A 19,568-nucleotide genomic window follows, 5' to 3' on the forward strand; every position below is an offset into this window, starting at 1 on the left:
TTGGGATTGTCGCTTCTCTCAGCGAAAGAAATTCCCATCACATCAGTTCAAGGATTGTTGTGAAGAACAGATTGAGCAAAGTATAGAAGACCAATGCGGAAACGTGTGAGGTGATTCACGTTGGTAAGAGTAACAGGAGTACAGAATATAGGGCTAATGGAAGTGTCGACAAGCAGAGAGATCTCGGTGTACATGTGCATAGATCCCTGAATGTTGGCATCCAGGTTGACATGGTTGTTAAGAAGGCGTACGGTGTGTTAGCTTTTATTGGTAGAGGGATTGAATTTCGGAGCCGTGAGGTCATGTTGCAACTGTACAAAACTCTGGTGCGGCCGCACGAGGAGTATTGCGTACAGTTCTGGTCGCCGCATTATAAGAAAGATGTGGAAGCATTGGAAAAGGTGCAGAGGAAGTTTACCAGGATGTTGCCTGGTATGGTGGGAAGGTCTTATGCGGAAAGGCTGAGGGACTTGAGGTTGTTTTCGCTAGAGGGAAGAAGGTTAAGAGGTGACCTGATTGAGGCATACAAGATGATCAGAGGATTGGATAGGGTGGACAGTGAGAGCCTTTTACCTCGGATGGTGATGGGTAACACAAGGGGACATAGCTTTAAATTGAGGGGTGATAATTATAGGACAGATGTCAGAGGTAGGTTCATTGCTCAGAGGGTAGTAAGGGCATGGAATGCCCTGCCTGCAGCAGTTGTGGACTCTTCAGCTTTAAGGGCGTTCAAATGGTCAGTTGGATAGGCATATGCATAATAATGGAATAGTTTAGGTTGGAGGGTCATGAGATTCGTTCCACCGGTCGGCACAACATCGAGGGCCGAAGGGTCTGTACTGCGCTGTAATGTTCTATATTCTCTGGTTGTCCAGCTGGGGAAGACTGCGCTCGCCTCGTTCCATTCTTACATTTCTGGTCAGTGGCACAATATCACCCGCAATGGTTTCTCTTCTCCCTCCTGTGTTGTTACTTCCCGAATCTTTGAAGGATCTAACCTTGGCTCCCTCCTATTTCTAGACCTCACCTCTCGGTGTCATAATCTGAAGAACAGTGTTAGTTTTCACACGTAAGCTGATAATACCCAGATCCAGCTCACCATCAGCTCTCAGAACCAATCCCTCTTATTAAATTATTAGATTGCTTATCCAGCAGCTTGTACTCGATAAGCAGATAATTCCCCATTAAACATCTGGAAGGCCAAAGGTCCCACCACAAATTCCATTCCCAGTCAATGACTCCATCACTCTCCCTGGTCACTGTCGAGGCCGAAACAAACTCACGTAACCTTGGCACATCATTACACCTGGAAATGAGATTCTGACCACACATCTGTTTCTGCACCAAGGCCACCTGTTTCCAGCTGTCTGACTGCACACATTGTTGATAATACCTGATCTCAACTGTACCTGAAACCCTCATCCATGTTTTTGTTACCTCTCGACTTGCTGATTCAAATACACTCCTCCTGCAGATTTTGTTCCCTGAAGGACATTAGTAAACTGCATGAGGTTTTATAAAAATGGACAATTAATTCAGGGTTTGTCTTGAATTAAAATTTCACCATTTGCCCTTTTGGGTTTTGAACCCAGCTTCACCAGAGTATTACCCAGGATCTCTGCATTACTTGTCCACTGCCACTGCCTCCCCCAAACACTTTCAGAACTGGGATTTGAATACTTGCCTTTTCCATTACCGTCATGAAGATCTCGATCAAGTTCATTAACTATGGGATTACTGAGGGGCTTTCCTTAATTATTGTGCATTAGCACAGGTGGGTGTTATTTTTTTCCCCTCGGGTAATTATTTGGAGAATATTACACATTGAACAACAAAGAACAACACAGCACAGGAAACAGGCCCTTCGGCCCAACAATTAAACTGATATTAAACGGATTGGACTGATTCTTACAGACATTTCTGAAGAGGTGTCTTTACCCTTTGCAATTCTCCACTCATTTGGCACCACCCATATAACGAGCTGGGTTAGAAATTGCCTCCATTGCCACTGCAATTTCTACCCTTATTTCCCTCAATATCCATCGATCCGTCTTTTCCAGTTACCAGAACACAGCAATTAAGAACAGATATTGCACATGGCACGTTGACTCTGTTCTACCATTCAATTCGATCATGAGTCATTTATTTATTTGTCTTCATTGCCAGTCAGTGAAAACACAGTCACAATATGAGAAAAAAACAAGAACAGCAACAACAACATCAGGCAACACACATATAGAAATCACACTATGTTTCTGATAAGTGTTTTTCTATAACCCTACAGTGCAGAAAGAGGCCCTTCAGCCCATCCAGTCTGCACCGACCACAATCCTATCCAGGCCCTACCCCCATATCCCTACATTTTTTTTACCGGCTAATCCCTCTAGTCTTCGCATCTCAGGACACTAAGGGGAAATTTTAGCACAGCCAATCAACCTAACCCACACATCTTTGGACTGTTGGAGGAAACCGGAGAATCCGGACGAAACCCACGCAGACACGTGGAGAATGTGCAAACTCCTCTGATGGAACCCAGGTCCCTGAAGCTGTGCAGCAGCAGTGCTAACCATTATGCTACCGTGCTGCCCTGATAAACGTCCGTGGCCGTCTACTCGCATGTGGCCAGTTAGCTCAGTTGGTTAGAGCGTGGTACTAATAACGCCAAGGTCGCGGGTTCGATCCCCGTACGGGCCAGTTTTCCTTTTCCCTCAAACTGAACGGTATTGGGCGGCACGGGAGTCCATGCTGAAATTGCCTCTGAATGTCGTGGGATGAGGGGCAAATACGTAGGGATGTAGGGGTAGGGCTTGGGTGGAATTGTGGTCAGTGCGGACTCGATGGGCCAAATGGCCTCTTTATTCACTGTCGGGTTTCTCTGATTCTATGAAGTGTTCCAAAAGTCACTACATTTTCAGCATTCAGAACAAATTCAGACAAAGTGTTTGAAATATCAACAATTCTATGCGGGGAAAACAAACTGTGAGTTTTAAGACATGACCCAAATTTCTGCAGTTTATACTGACATCCACCCAAAATACATTATCTACGAATACATCATTTTCCAAGCTTGGGTTGTAAGGCCATGTATCAGAGAATAGGATAGTGTAGAAGAGGCCCTTTGGTCCATCGAATCTACAGTGATGTATGAAATGCCCTGGCCTGCCCAACTAATTCCACTCGCCAACACTCGGCCCATTGAGCAGAAAGCAGGCTCAGTGCCACAAACTGAAAGGAGGTTTTAGTTCACATGGGCAGCATGGTCGGCGGAGGCTCAGAGGGCTGAAGGGCAGCTCCTATGCTGTAATTTTCTCTCTTCTCTGATATTTAAAGAGTACACATTGATTTACATAGCCAGAGACTGACAATCAGAGGATGAATCCCACAGGCAGTTGCAGAGACTGATAGGTAAAAGTAAACCCAGTCCCCTCATATAGAGGCCGAGAAGGACAGTTACAATATTAATGCCAAAATGACAGAGCATCGCAGGGAGGGAATGAACCCCGCAGTCACTCTCAGCTCCCACTAACTGGCAAATACACACTGAGTCCCCAACAATACCACGGACAGAGTGACTCCATCAGTCACATAGAACGCCAGGCAATTACTATTCAATACAATGTGAACAGAAGTGGTAGAGAAGGAAAAAGGGAAGTGTGGTGAGAAAGAGATAGAGGAGCAAATCTGTATGCAGATCATGGATGACAGATACAGTATTAATTCCATTCTCTCACAGACAGACGTGGAGTTGCTGACGTTGGACTGGGGTGGGCACATTAAGTAGCAGCAGGACACCAGGTTAAAGTCCAACAGATTTATTTGGTAAGACGAGCTTTTGGAGCGCCGCTCCTTAACCTGATGAGGAAGATGAAAAATATAATGAAACAATAGACTAAGTGGTCACAAAAAAACACTGGCCAGCAGGATTAAGGAAAATCCCAAGGCTGTTTATACATACATAACGAGCAAGAGGGTAGCCAGGGAGAGGGTCGGCCCACTCAAGGGCAAGGGAGAGAATCTATGCGTGGAGCTAGAGTAAATGGGTGAAGTATTAAATGAGCACTTTGCGTCATGTTGAGCGAAAACGACGTGTATGACGATGAGTCTGGGGAAGGATGTGCAGGTGGTTTGAGTCATGTTGAGATCAAAACGGAGAAGGTATTGGTGCCTTTGAGAAATATTAAGGTCGACAAGATAGGTCTGATGGGGTATACCCCAAATACTGAGAGAGACAAGGAGGAAAATGTTTGCAGCCTGAGAGAAATCTTTGTATTCTGACTGGCGACAGAGGAGGTCCCAGATGATTGGTGAATCGCCTGTGTTGTTCCTTTGTTGATGAAGGATAACAGCAACAATCCAGGTAATTACAGGCCGGTGAGCCTTACATCAATGGCCGGGGAATTATTGGAGAGGATTCTTCGAGATAGGATCTTTTCCCACTTGGAAATGAGTGGACATATTAGTGAGAAACAATATGGTTTTGTAAAGGGGAGGCCGTGTCTCACGAACATGACGGAGTGTTTCAAGGAAGAGACAAATGTGGTTGATGAGAATAGGACAGTGAATGTTGAATCTCTGGAATTCTCTGCCCGTTGAAGTGGTGGAGGCTGCCTCGCTAAATATTTTTAAGAAGCGGGTTGATGGGTTCTTGATAAGAGAGGGGATTAAGGGTTATGGGGAGAGGGCGGGAAAGTGGAACTGAGCCACGACAGATCAGCCATGATCGTATTGAATGGCGGGGCAGGCTCGAAGGGCTAGATGGCCTACTCCTGCTCCTATTTCTTATGTCCTTATGTTCTTATGTTGTCTACATGGACTCTCTTCATCGCTCAAATTCTCCATCCCAGGCAACGATCTGGTCCCTGGTAAATGGAAACTGCACACTCTCCAACGGAATGAAATCCTTACTGTAGTGATTTGACCGGAACTGCACACTGTCCTCCAGCGGTGGCCTCAGCAAAATTTTGTCCAGCTCGAACTGAACCTTTCTGCTCTTACAATCATGCATTAATATTCCATTCCTCACGCTGCATGAATCTTCACAACTCACAGACTCAAAGGGATTTCCAATGTTGAAAAACATTGGAGGTTTCCTTTCTATTTTCAGGGATTTGGGAATCAGTGGATCATCCAAAAATAGAACTGAAAAACATGAAATCACAGCATTTATTGACATTGTGCTAATATCAGGGAAATATTCCACGTGTTGACGACGTGACATCGCCAAATCAAAGGTGAGCCAAAATGCTGATGAATTGAACGAACGTTGATCTCGGGTCACAAAAAGTGTCGGTACAAATGTAAAGATTTAAATTTTGGAAGTTTCATTTCATGACAGTCTTTTTCGTTTCTATTTTGAAAGTTTGAGAACAACACAAGTACAATTTGAAGTAGTAAAATTGCGATAAACTCCCCGGTGGGGAATTGAACCCCGGTCTCCCGCGTGACAGGCGGGGATACTAACCACTATACTAACGAGGAGCTGACAGGTGAAGTGACCATACGCATTGCACACTTGTCACTTACACTTCCGGAGCGACAACTCAGTTCTGACGAGATCAGTTATTTTCCCCAATACGGAGAACCATTCAATGCAGCAAACAGCGGCTTTAACTAACTCATTAAGACTTTTGGATTAGCAGGAAAGAGAATGGGATGGATGCGTGAAGAAAAAAACTCAAATCAGGTGGAGACAGAAAGATGCGTTTGCCGTTCATATCAAACCGCATGTTCTTTTTTTTAATTTTGGAGGAAAGACGGGGTGTGTTGAAGTCTGAACATGCTGGACAATCTCAGCCGGCCTCTCTCCACAGATGAGGTCAGACCTGTTGATTTTTTCCAGCATTTTCATTTGTTGTTTCAGATTCCAGCATCGGCAGGATTTTACTTTTATCTTGTCAAGAAATACGTTGTTTTTCTTTTGTCGAGTGTAACAGGACAAAATTTGCGAATAATGCACAATTTGTGGGAAAGCAGGCGGTGAAGAGGATGTAAAAATATTACAAATGGATCTCGATATACTCGGAGAATTGGATAGTTTTTGGCAGATGGAGTTCAATGTGGATAAATGCGAAAGGCAAATTATTATCCTTCTGGAAAGCAGTTTCAAAATCTGTCTGGGCAGAGGGATCTGGCTGTCTCTGTCCAGAATCACAGAAAGTCAGTATGCGGGTAAAATGTCTAATTTTAAAAAGGCAATTTGAATGTAAGCATATATTGCAAAAAAACTGGAGTAAGAAAGTCGAGAAATATTGTTTCAATTGTGTTGATGAAGTCACAACTGGAATATTGTGTCCAGTTTTGGTCCCCTTATTTGAGGAAAGATGAGGTGGTATTACATCCAGCACTTTTTCCCTTCCTTCTCTATGTGCGGTATGCTTTGTCTGCAAGAAACCATACCTTTCACTGTGTACTATTTCATGTGACAAAAATAAATCAAATCAAATCAAATCCGGCTGTCAGAATGAGATTACCGACGCGACTGGCGAGTTACAACCACAGTTCGACTTGGCGAGTGGTGAAAACTGATATCACTGCTTCTGATCTTCACCAGAACAGACAGTGAAATGGAACATTGTTCGGGAACATTCCTGATTTTACAATGTTGTTCCGAAAAGATGGTTAAAAAGCTAAAGGAGACATTGAAAAGATGCTTCCATCGCACAGCGGTTGGCAGTTGGATCGTTGGTCTAGGGGTATGATTCTCGCTTAGGGTCACGACATAAAAATGCGAGAGGTCCCGGGTTGAAATCCCGGACGAGCCCTAGGTTTGCTTTCATTTTTCTCCAGAGTACATTCTGAGAATGAGTGAAATCAGGAGCAGTTTCGTGTTCCCGAGAAGTCATTGTAGAGAATATATTACTGCAGAACACGGGACAAAAAAAACAATCACTCGATTTAAGGTCATTTAACCGTGTTGTGGGTCTCTGGGATCGGATACATCGCATAAATAACCGCGTGCTGTGGATTCAGGAAACTGGCTGAATGCCGTCAGTTGTCATCTTGTCTGAAGACCAGATAGTCTGACAGAGCTGAGAATCCCACAGTTTGATTTTTCTCTCATATTTTAGTTTTATTCTGGTATTCCCAGTGAACCGTGTGTTTCAGCATTCCAGTTGAGGGGAAATTAACAACCAGGATACAGACACACGAAGATAGGGAATAAGAGTAGAAGTACTCCATTCGGCCCGCCTGCCCATGTTGTGCTGAGTTTATTCATCATATAAATACAAATAAATCAGCAAGGCTGTGCTTTTTAAGTAAGGGTGTTAGTACCGGTATGTATTTCCTTTTGAACCAAGTGGCATGTTGAATCATTGTTGTTTAGAATAGTCAGAATTTCACTATGCAATAGTTTAATTATTGGTACAAACATATTAAAGCATATATTACACAAAAATTTACCTATTTCTGATAGGGATGGTATATAGAGAGAAACGTGCTTTTCTCCACGTATATTACTGATCGATACCTGGGTGTACAGGTTTCAATCTCAAAATTTACCAGCAGTACAAAACTTGAAAATAGTGAGAAACTTTAGTGAGAAGGATATTGACCATCTTCAAGAAGATACAGACCGGCTGGTGGAATGGGCAGACATGCGAAAGATGCAATTTAATTAATGTAAGAAAGTGTGAAGTGTTGTATTTCGGTCCGAAGCTCTAGGAGAGATGATATAAATTAAAGTGTATACCTTTAGTGTTCCTCTTCCCTATTGCACCATGCCAAGATGCCACAGTCTATTCACCCATCTCAGAACACATTGAATATCCAGCCTGAGGTCTTTATTTCACCGTCTACTTGTACAGTGATCATTAAACATTTAACACTCCCACGTTCCGATGTACCTTCACTCTGCAACGACTCCCTGCTCCGTCTGACAACATTGCACCTCCACTTTGTTCACTGCCCATGGTCGGCTCATCTTACCCAGTCCCCATTGTGTCACACTCTGCTCAGTTATATTGTCCAGATTGCATACTGTTCCAACTTTCCTACTGTCCACAAAGAATAAACGAATAAATGGATTTCCATCCCTTGATGAATAACTGCCACCTTTCAATGTTTAGCGGGTGAGTTTAGTGAAGCGCTGTGTGTGATTCTCGCCTTTATGCTTCTGTACAAATTTCGTCAAAGAAAGTTATCCAAATATATCCTCATTTCTCCTTCTCGTTCAAAAAGAACTGAGCGGGTGATGGATAATGTTTCAATATTCGCTTCAAAAAGATAGAGAATGGATTTACAAATTTAAAATCCAAGGGAGACACCAATGCCTGAAGTGATTTTCAGGCTGTGGCGACTAGAATAACAATGCACATTCTCAATTTGAATTGTTCAAAATCACAGAATGGAGCATCCATTGTGGATATATGGAACACAGAACATAGAACATTACAGCGCAGAACAGGCCCTTCGGCCCACAATGTTACGCCGAGCAATTAAAAAGCAATGACCTTCTAACCTAAACCAATCACTTTCCATCCATAAACCAATCCACGGATCTCTTAAATGCCCCCAAACTAGGCGCATCTACAACTGCAGCAGGCAGGGCATTCCAATCCCTATTTAGTTTAATTTTAATTTTAATTTTAATTTATTTTTAATTTTTTTAATTTTAATTTTTAATATTTAATTTTAATTTAAATTTAAAGGAAACTAAACTTTGCAGCTGTGCTGTGCTTCAGGAGCTGGTTTTACACAAATCTCCATTCATCAAAGTGTTGCCTCTCCTGCTGAGCATTTCCTGTTTTTGTTTCAGATTTCCAGCTTCCAGCTTTGTGTTGTGTTCTGTTCAGGGGTTTTACTGCAACTGATCCGCCCTGTGACAGAGGGAGTAGAATGTATCTCCGACTATGAAGCCTGCCAGATTAGACTATAAGGTGTGCAAGAGAATGAGGAGGAGGAGAGAGGGAGGATCATTCTGGACAGATTTCCTATAAAAAGGACATAAAGGTCTGCAATTCCAACGCTGTTTTAACAGGCATCAGATGTCCAACATGGTTTGCAATCAATGAAGTTCCCGACGTTTTAAATACAAGATTGTTGAACTTACCAGCAGCTGTTACATTGTCAAGAATCCATATAAGTCCCTGTAAAGGAAGCATTGGATATGTGACTCTGTGGCGCAATGGATAGCGCGTTGGACTTCTAATTACAAGCAAGTTAACCATTCAAAGGTTGTGGGTTCAAATCCCATCAGAGTTGTGTTTTGGATCAGATTAGTAGCAAACGGTTTGCTGCTTCATTGACGCGATTCAGCTTTGACACAGATATTTCCTGCTCTGCCATCTTTCCACTCTGTGTTTGTTTACTCGGTTCTCAGGGAAACCACAGAAGAAAACACAAACGCCAGTGGCTTTCTTAACGTTTGATATTGCGTTCGCTGATTGCGTTGGAAGTAGGAACATATTTTTCAATAATTCTTCTGCTTCTTTTGGAAGATAAAGAAGATTAAAAACTCACACGCAACAACAACAACTTATAAATAACTAAAAATCAATAAATAACTATCAGTGCCCTGCAGCGTGGTGGTGTTATCCTGATGTATCTGCTGCGCTTGTCCTTCTAGGCTGTAGTGGCCGTGGGTTTGGAAGGTGCTGGAAAAGGAGTCTTGCTGAGTTGCTGCAGTGCATCCTGTAGATGGTGCACACTGCTGCCATTGTGTGTCTGTAGTGGAGAGAGTGAACTTTTATGCATGAGAAGAGAATGAAGTGGGATGCTTTCTCCTGGATGGTGGGAAATGTTTGTAGAGCTGTTCAGTTTGCATTCACCCAGGCAAGTTATCCCAGGAAACCAGGTGTTCCGGTTTCCTCCCACAAAGATGAGCAGTTTGGGCGGATTGGCCATGCTCGATTGCCCCTCGGTCCCCAAGGTGTTTGTACAGGTAGATTAGCGGGCATAGGGTCTATGTGCGATTCTCTGTCGGAGAGTCGCTACAGACTCGATGGGCAGAATGGTCTCCTTCAGCACTGTCCGCATTGTATGATTCTAAGGTCATTTGACAGTGTTAGAAATTCCCTGAGGGGGAAAAAAAACTGTGTTTGTAGAACTTACACCGTTGGGTTTGTTGCAAATTAAATGTTTTCCTCAATGCAAAATGATGAAAATACCTCGATCGTGTAAATAAACAGTCGGAACATTCGTGGGGAGTCTCGAAATGTATTTTTGTTTCATCTTTGTAGATGATCAACTGTGAAGGGATAGATAATATTGACTAGCAAGGAAGGGACATTGTGACTTGCACAATTGCAAAGATCCCGTGAAAGGAATCCAGGATGGACTGAGATTCAAACCCCACATCACCTGTTTACCAGAAAGGCGATTTCAACAACTAAACCACACAGACTTTCTGTAAGGTCGAATGCTGGAAAGTCGTTCCGGATATTGTGTATTTGTGGAAATAAGTGATACTAACAGTGTAGGTGCACACTGATTGGAAACAAGGATATGCCTGCTGTTACGCAGGCACTTAAACCAGATTAGCCCCAGAGCCTGACATTGCTAACTTTGGTACAGCGGAATGCTGGAAATACGTTCCAGATCTGGTAGTGTTTGTGAAAAAAGGGTTACGACCAGTACTGGAACGTATCTGTGAAAATAGAGATAGTTCACATTTCAGATGCAGACCTTACACTGGAACGGCTGTTTCTCTCTCCACAGATGCTGTGGGATCCCGGATAAATTCATGAAAGAAAAATAATTGGATCCTACAGTGGGCTATGACTGCACCGATTTCAAATCCCCCTTTCCCCCGATATTGAACAAAAACATCAGAGGGAATCACCCGCATCACTCAGTGAAACTCTTCCGTTAAACACTGAGCGGTTTATTGTGAGTTGGTTCCATTTACTGTTTTCAGACTCAAATCTGGTATAGAAGTAGCTGTGTTCAGGGTGTGATTCATACACACAGTTTTCTGCTCTGAAGGCAGGCGTGTCCCTTCTGTGGCGCGAGATTTTTTTAAATAATTCGTTCATCCGGGAAGTGTGTGTCACTGACCCGGGAAGCCTGAATTCTCCAAATTAATTATCTTTGAGTAATTGGCGATGAATTCATTCTGGAGCCAGTGCAGTTCATGTGGTGTCTGTGCACACACACACTGCCATTCGGGAGGAATGTCCAGGATTGTGAACCATCGGAACGGGAATATGTTTCCAAGTCAGGATGATGTGTGTCTCGGAGTGTCTCGGTCGTTGTTTCTCTGCATCTGCTGCCCTTGTGGTGCCAGGTGAGAGATTTCTTGCGTTTGGATGGAGCCGCGCGAAGGAAAATATAATCAATGCTAGGAGTGGGATTTGAACCCACGTGTCCAGAGGAGACTGCGGCCTTAACGCAGCGCCTTAGACCGCTCGGCCATCCTGACTACCTGTAGCAAAGTGTAAAACCTCTGCACAAATCGATTAGAGTTCCATCTTCCTTGTTATTCCATTTCAAACTCTGTCTCCGCATTGACTGATTGAGGGTGAACTGATCACTTATTTCGAGGTTCACGGACCAAGGTGAAGGTAAGACTCAGAGTTCCACAGGTTTGAGGGGTGAATAGTCCAGCACCATTCCATATTCTTCATCCAAATTAGGTTCGAGTCCGGTCCCTTATAAATTTATAAATGTCTATTGAAATCTGGTGGAATCTCCTGAAAACTAAGCTATCGCCTCTTAAGTGATATCCACCGTTAGTTCCAAACAGCTTTTTCAGAATTAAATTCCTTGTAACTTTATTCATTTAATTCTCACTCGTCTTAGTGTTTTTAGATCAGATATTCCACAAGATATGTTTGATCTGGATAAATTGTTAACATTCCAAACTAGAACAAAATGCTTTGTATCAATCGGCTAATTGAAATTCTGTGGCAGGAATTCTAATCTCCTCAGGAAGAGGTTTAATGCTGAGCTGAATGAACTGTTTTTGTTTACAGGGATGAAAGGTGATGTCACTGGGCTGGTAATCCAGAGGCCCGCGCTAATCTTTGGGGACACGGAGTAAATCCCACCACGGCAGCTGGTGAAATTCAAATTCACCGATTTAACACATAGACACATGGATAGAAAACAGAAACAGGAGGAGGCCATTCGGCCCAAACAATGCTGGAATTGAAAGCAAGCCTCAGAAATGGCGGCCTTCAAATTTCCATTGATTCTTTTCCACTGAAAACATCTTCACAGAACAACAGAGAACATTTCACACAAAAAAAAAACTTCTGCTCAAGACAGATGACATTTACAAACGGGGAACACATTTACACAACAGGGAAGAATTTGTCAGAACCACAGTGAAGATCTGTCAACGGGAGAGTCACAGTTCCAAACAGAGAGAACAGTTACACAGCAGAGAGCACAGTTACACAACACAACATGCATTTAAAAACAGGGCCTATCTTTGTCGAACAGAAAATCCCTTTTCATACTCAATCAGTTTTTCCATCTCAGTATCTTGCTGATTTGTTCGAATATTTTCTGCCTCTCATTGTGAGTGTGTCCTAATAGTCTTTTACTGGTTTCCTGTGAGTTTTACTCTGTCTGTTACATTCGGGGTGATGTTACGTGTTATTATCCAGCCAGGGTGAGCTTCCCAGGGTTTTGTTTGTAATAAAAAAAGACAGTGAATAGATTCCTGGCTCGCGGGCAGCAGTAATAAGCCGGGAGGGACAGACTTTGGGAGCAGAGTGGCGCAGCGGGAGCGTGCTGGGCCCATAACCCAGATCTCGACGGATCGAAACCATCCTCTGCTATCACATACTCACTCCATCAAATCGAAACAATGATGGTCTCAGTTTTCATTAATGAATAGCCCAGAGCATTTGTTTCCATTGGCTGGACAGTTCATTCAGCCAACAGCGCGGGATCAATTCCCGGTTCAGTTGAGATTGATCATGAAGGCTCCGCCTTCTCAGTCTTGCTCCTCTCCTGAGGTGTGAATCCTCTGGTTAAATCACAGCCAGTCAGCTCTCCCCATTGATGGCTCCCAGAAACAACTGGGACTGTGAACCTTGCTTTAACTTTACCGACAATGGACAAATCACATTGTTCAAATAAATAAGTTTATAAAAAATTAACTAAGCATGAGAATCGGATCATCCCTCAAATTTCATTTCTATCCCAGATTTGGAATTTGTCATTTCAGGAACAATCGCAAACAACCAAAATCCAAAGAGCGACACAGAAAAGCTCCGTGATTGGGACACACAGCCCTCTACTGGGAGGTCAGACTCTCTCCTGTTGCTCCACAAACTCACCGCACTTGCTCTGTTTTACATCAGGGTCATGTTCGGTGAATACAAAACCGAACCGGGAGCAGAGAGGTGAACTGTCTCTCTCTTTACTTTCTCTGGATTTACATCAAACGGAAAAGTAACAACGAATCAAAAGAAAGCAGAAAAGCAGCGTTATCCTGCGGGAGAAATGTGTTCTTTGTTACGGATGTTAAAGCACAAGAGGTGGTCTGGGGAACTGTTCCCGCATGACGAGGTGGCCGAGTGGTTAAGGCGATGGACTGCTAATCCATTGTGCTCTGCACGCATGGGTTCGAATCCCATCCTCGTCGGTGGTGTGTTTGTTCTGTCTCCTTATTACCGGAGAGCTGATGATTCGCTCAGTGTTTTGAGGTTCAAATCAGAGCCCCAGTTTTGGACAGGAGTTTGCCACCAGGTAAAGATGTGGTTTCAGAAGATCCAAAGCAGACTCCAGCTTCATTTGCGGCCCGAATGGCAGATTTTGTCTTTCCAGATTCGGCAGCTCAGCCATGAAAATTAGCGCCATATTAGCGGGATTGGCCATGCTAAATAGTCCCTCAGTGTCAGGGGGATTAGCACGGTAAATATGTGGGGTTATGAGGATCCAGGCAGCTGAGTTTGGAAAGGACACCTGGGTATCCTCGGGTTGGTATGGACAAGATGGGCCGAATGGCTTCCTTCGGGACTGTCACTTCGGTTCTTTCGATGGTTCCATGAGCAAAATCATAACGTGAGCAGAAGGAAAAAATCCGCATCAGGATCACAAGGACAAAACAAGGTCTGATGTCAGAGGAAGATTCTTATGTAATGACACACAGAGCATCAGAAATACATTTCATCAGAATACATTGAATGGATGAGAATTTCAAAATGCTGCTTAGATGAGATGTCATCGTGTTCATTCAAACACATTGCTACAAGCTGGTCATTACTGGGCGTTAGGTGTTCCTGGCAATAACGGATTGGGAATGGAAGGAACAGCTTCACATCTGCACATTGTCAGGTCAAACTGTGTCTCAGATTGACAGCTCCCAAGAGACGTTTTCCTCTCCTCTCGCTCTGTGCTCTGGAATCTCGGGGATTAGTTGGAGTTTCCCAGCTCAGTAACTGTTAAAGCCTCTGTGGCCGGAGATTCTCGCAGTTTCTTTCACAGATTCAGGGGGTTGCAGCCAATCAGAGCTGTGCCTGGGTTAACCCAGAGCTGGTTGAAATAATGATATTGTTCACAAGCTGAATTCTATTTGATCAGATGTAGATATAGATTATGTGCACTCAGTCACTAAACAACATCCTGCTTTCATATAGAATGGATCAGAGAAGGTAGAGGGATAGACAGAGACAGAGTGAGTGAGGACAGTGAGACACAGACGACCAGATAATGTCTCAGTGATAAAAATCCTTATAAATTCCGGCTTTATCCAGAACGATTCTCCTGGAGAAACAGAAGCTGCAGCCTTAGCTCTCACTGATATTGTAGCAGAGACACATTATTAATCCCACACTCAGGAACAGTGCTGCATTTTGACAGCAAAGATGGGGAGAGGCAATAGAAACAGAATGGTCCAGTTCTATACAGTGTGCAGGCTCAGAGGGAACTGAGGTTCAGAGAGATATTTGAAGGTGAGGGGAAATTTTAAAAGAGTCGTTAGGAAAACGGATGGGATTCTTGATTTCATAAATGGAGACACTGGGTATGCAGAGAATCCCTGCATTGCAGAAGGAAACCAGTCAGCCCAAGGAGTCTGAAAGAACATATTTTGCGCAATGTTACCATGGCTAATCCCCCGATCCTCCACATCCTGGGAACCTAAGGACCAATTTAACATGGCCAAAGCACCTAGCCAGTCTTTGGAGTGAGGGAGGAAACTGGAGCACCCAGAGGAAACCCACGCAGACACGAGGAGGACGTGCAAACTCCATGCAGTCACCCAAGGCCCGAATCAAACATGGACAGCAGTGCGAATTACTGTACCACTTTACCGCGCACTTTAATACATCAAATCAGAGAAGATATGCTTCATTTCTATATTTTATCTTGCATTAATTACGAGTAGCGGATTCAGTGACACAAAGTGACGATTGGAGGTAAGATATGCAGACACGGGGTAGCTGACATGTTCTCTAACTTTCAACTCAAATCTTGAATTTAATGAAACAGTGCCTTGAAATCTAACTTTGGGGCTCAGCGGGGGGATTAGTGGGAACTTTGTGAGTGGAAAATCGTTTTATTTTACACGAGAGAGACCGGAGATCTCACAGACACCAAACACAGTTGGACAAGTTTGACTCGGCACGGTAACACAGTGGTTAGCATTGCTGCTTCACAGATCCTGGCACCTGGATTCGATTCGGGGCTTGGGTCACTGCCTGTGTGGAGTTTGCATGTTCTCCCAATGTTTGCATGGGTTTTCTCCCACAGTCCAAAGAACATCCTTCCTCAGATATGAAGACAAAACTGCAGCTGCGGCCTCACCAAGACCCTGTATAATTGCATCAAGACATCCCTGCTCCTGTACTCGAAGCCTCTCGCTATGAAGGCCACCATGCCATTTGCATTTTTTACTGCCTGCTACAGCGGCATGTTTCCCTTCAGTGACTGGTGCATGAGGACACTCTGTTCTGGTTGCACATTCTCGTCTCCTAATTTATGACCAAACAGAACATAATCTGTCTTCCCGTGTTTGCTAACAAATTGGATCACTTCACATTTATTCGAAATATACTGCATCTGCCAATCATAGAACATAGAACATAGAACACTACAGCACAAACAGGCCCTTCGGCCCACAAGTTGCGCCGATCACATCAACACCTACCAATCGATAGACCTATCTATAACCCCCAATCCCATTAAATTCCATACACACATCCAGAAGTCTTTTAAAAGACCCCAGCGAGTTCGCCTCCACCACCACTGACGGCAGCCGATTCCATTCACTCACCACCCTCTGAGTGAAAAACTTACCCCTAACATCACTTCTGTACTTGCCTCCCCGCACCTTCAATCTGTGTCCTCTTGTAGCGACCATTTCAACCCGGGGAAATAGCCTCCGAGAATCCACCCTATCCATTCCACTCAACACTTTATAAACTTCGATCAGGTCGCCTCTCAACCTTCGTCTCTCCAGGGAAAAGAGTCCCAGCTCCCTCAACCTAACTTGGGTCATTGACCCATTCGCTCAACTTGGCCAAATCAGGCTGCAGGATATGGTGTAAGGTGACTCTGAGATAAAGGGATGGACAGAGAAACGAGGTGACTGCAGTCTGACTCTGACTCTTCAAACCAGTTATTGCGCCCTTGTTGAAAGTGAATGTGCCTGAGAACAGGAGAAAAGCAGATCATGGGCCAGGGATTCATTTTCTGTAAAAAGTAAAATAAACTTGTAACCAGTCAGTGTCTGGCTGAGAACTGGCGAGGGGAGGGGCGTGGAGGGGAGGGGAGGGGAGGGGGAGGTCACGTAAATATTTTCATGATCCATCTGTGTCTAATGGAAAATCTAGTTTGAAATTGTTGTCAGTGGAAAATCTGTTTAAATGAAAAAAAAGGGCCTGAAAACTAATCAATGAATTCTCAGTCAGAAACAATAGTAAAAAGGTGGCTTCAAACTGTCCAGAAAAACGAGACAAGCCAAGTTCAGTTTACAAACTGTCCGATGGACAGACCTGATGTCCGGTAACATCAGCAACGGAGGTAGTTCCGTAATTATAAGTGATTAACATAACGGATGTTGATCTTCCTGAGCGATGGTGGTATAGTGGTGAGTATAGCTACTTCCCAAGCAGTTGACCCAGGTTCGATTCCCGGCCATCGCACTGATAATTTATTTATAACTTTATCCACTTCCTCCTGTGTTTTCAACCGAGTGGACAAAACCAGGGTGAACGCAACATTTGACTATAATGAAAGACAATAGAGATTTTTCTTTTTCCTTTTTTTTATAAAGAACAAAAAGCAAAAACAGCCTGGGAAACAGGCCCTTCAGCCCACCGAGCCTGCGCCGCCATCCCAACACCACCAGTCCCCCTCTCCACCCATAACCCCTGTCTAATGTTTTATGGCCATCCACATTGAGGGAAACTGATTTAGGGGCAATTGATTACTGCCAATCAGCCTAACAGCACATCTTTGGGGTGTGGGAGGAAACCGGAGCACCCGGAGAAAACCCACACAAGCACGGGGAGAATGCGCAAACTCCCACAGACACCGGCCCAAATCCATGTGTCTGCACAGCAATCAGTGATAGTCACTGAGCTGTCGTCTTACCCAGTACCTGGTCCAGTTTAGGCACACACTAACGACATGAAGCACTAGGCCAATCTCGAACAACCAAGAGCAGCCCCAGTGTGACCCATCGCGTGTCTGCCCCTCGTTGGACTCAAGGTGGACCGACTTAAAACCTGTGAATGAAAAGAAAAAAAAATGTTATTGTACCATATCCATTTACCCTACCAGGGACGCCCCAATGCTAATGACCCTTATTTAAAACAATCTCCTATATCCACCCATCTCCAACCCACTCATGTGCCTGTCTATGTTACTCTAAAATGACTCTAGCGTGTTTACCTCCACCACCTTACTTGGCAGAGCATTCCATACCCCCACTACCCTCTGTGTGAAAAACCTCCCTCTATTATCTGTGTTATACCTTTCCCCCCTCAATGGCCCCTTGTCCTAAGTGTCTCGATCATAGGAAATAGCTTACCACTGTTTACTCTATCTATACCCTTCATAATCTTATGTACCTCTATGAGATCCCCCCTCAGTTGGCGTCTTTCAAGCGAAAAGAGCCCCAATTTATTCAAACTTTCCTTATACCCCAGTCCTTCCGTACCAGGCAACATCCTGGTAAACCTCCTCTGCACTCACTCCAGAGTATCCTGACGTGGAGACTCTCCACAGTCTCCACGTCCTTCCGGTAGTAAGGCGACCAGAACTGGACGCATTACTCTAAATGCGGCCTAACCAACGTTCCGTACAACTGCAACATTAGACTCCAGCTCTTATATTCTATACCCCTTCATATAAAGACTAACATACCATAGGCTTTCTTCACCACACTCTCCACTTGCACTGCCACCTTCAAAGACATGTGCACTTCCACCCCCAGGCCTCGCTGCGATTCTACACTCCTTACGGGCTTACCCTTTATCATATAACTCCCCCCTACATTATTCTGGCCAAAATGCATCACTTCACATTTATCTGGATTAAACTCCACGTATCTGCCCAATACACCAGCCTGTCAATATCCCGCTCCTCACTGCCCGCCAATCCAGCCATCTTGGTGTCATCAGCAAATTTGCTGATCACACCACCTCCTCCCTCTTCCAAATCATTTATATACACTACAAAGAGAAGAGGTCCCAGTACCGAGCCCTGCGACACACCACTAGTGACAGACCTCCAGCTAGAAAAGGACCCTTCCACTACTACTCCCTGACTCCTCTTTGCAAGCCAGTTCTCTACCCATCTAGATACCTGGCCACGTCTTCCATGAGCTTTAATCTTCTCTACCACCCTACCATGAGGGACTTTGTCAAACGCCTTACTGAAATCCATCTCGACGACGTCAACGGCTCGTCCTTTGTCGACCGTTTTTGTCACCTCCTCAAAAAATTCTACCAGATTTGTAAGGCAACACTTCCCCTTTACAAAGCCATGCTGCGTATCCCTAATCAGATCACAACGCTCTAAGTGCTCATACATCCTATCCCTAAGAATCCTTTCCATCAACTTGCCCACCACTGACGTTAAACTCACTGGCCCATAGTTACCCGGGCTATCCCTCCTACCCTTTTTAAACAACGGTACCACGTTCGCTATCCTCCAGTCCTCTGGGACCTCACCTGTGTCCAAAGAAGAGACAAAGATTCGCGTCAGAGGCCCAGCAATCTCATCCCTCGCCTCCCGAAGCAGCCTAGGATAAATGCAATCAGGCCCCGGAGATTTATCGGTTTTAATGCTACCTAAAAGCCCTAACACTTCTTCCCTCGTAATCGATAGATCTTTCAATTGGTCTACCGCTCCCTCGATGACCGGACGAGACATCAACCCCCTCCCCTTCGTGAATACTGACGCAAAATATTCTTTCAGGATCTCCCCCATTCCCCCTGGCTCTCAGCACAATTCCCCTCGTCTGTCCCTGAGGGGACCTATTGCTGTTTTTGATAAGCGAGGGGATTAAGGGTTATGGGGAGAGGGCGGGAATGTGGAACTGAGACACGACAAATCAGCCATGATCTTATTGAATGGCGGGGCAGGCTCGAGGGGCTAGATGGCCTCATCCTGCTCCTATTTCTTATGTTCTTAGTTTCTATTCCCTAATTCGTTACTAACGAAAA

The 19,568-nt window shown here is 44.3% G+C and overlaps 5 non-coding genes across 5 annotated transcripts; 4 read left to right on the top strand and 1 right to left on the bottom strand.

Moving 5' to 3' along the window:
- Positions 1-2,620: 2,620 nt before the first annotated feature.
- Positions 2,621-2,694, top strand: trnai-aau (transfer RNA isoleucine (anticodon AAU)). Its single transcript has one exon. It is a non-coding gene; the product is annotated as a tRNA-Ile (tRNA).
- A 6,416-nt stretch (positions 2,695-9,110) lies between these two features.
- trnar-ucu (transfer RNA arginine (anticodon UCU)) lies at positions 9,111-9,201 on the top strand. Its single transcript is given in 2 exon segments — positions 9,111-9,147; positions 9,166-9,201. It is a non-coding gene; the product is annotated as a tRNA-Arg (tRNA).
- A 2,075-nt stretch (positions 9,202-11,276) lies between these two features.
- On the bottom strand, positions 11,277-11,359 carry trnal-aag (transfer RNA leucine (anticodon AAG)). Its single transcript has one exon. It is a non-coding gene; the product is annotated as a tRNA-Leu (tRNA).
- A 2,096-nt stretch (positions 11,360-13,455) lies between these two features.
- trnas-gcu (transfer RNA serine (anticodon GCU)) lies at positions 13,456-13,537 on the top strand. Its single transcript has one exon. It is a non-coding gene; the product is annotated as a tRNA-Ser (tRNA).
- Positions 13,538-16,967: 3,430 nt separating this feature from the next.
- On the top strand, positions 16,968-17,039 carry trnag-ccc (transfer RNA glycine (anticodon CCC)). Its single transcript has one exon. It is a non-coding gene; the product is annotated as a tRNA-Gly (tRNA).
- The last annotated feature ends 2,529 nt before the right edge of the window (positions 17,040-19,568 follow it).

The sequence above is a fragment of the Carcharhinus amblyrhynchos genome, unplaced genomic scaffold (assembly GCF_965287045.1).
Source record: "Carcharhinus amblyrhynchos unplaced genomic scaffold, sCarAmb.v2.hapA scaffold_42, whole genome shotgun sequence".
NCBI lineage: Eukaryota > Metazoa > Chordata > Chondrichthyes > Carcharhiniformes > Carcharhinidae > Carcharhinus > Carcharhinus amblyrhynchos.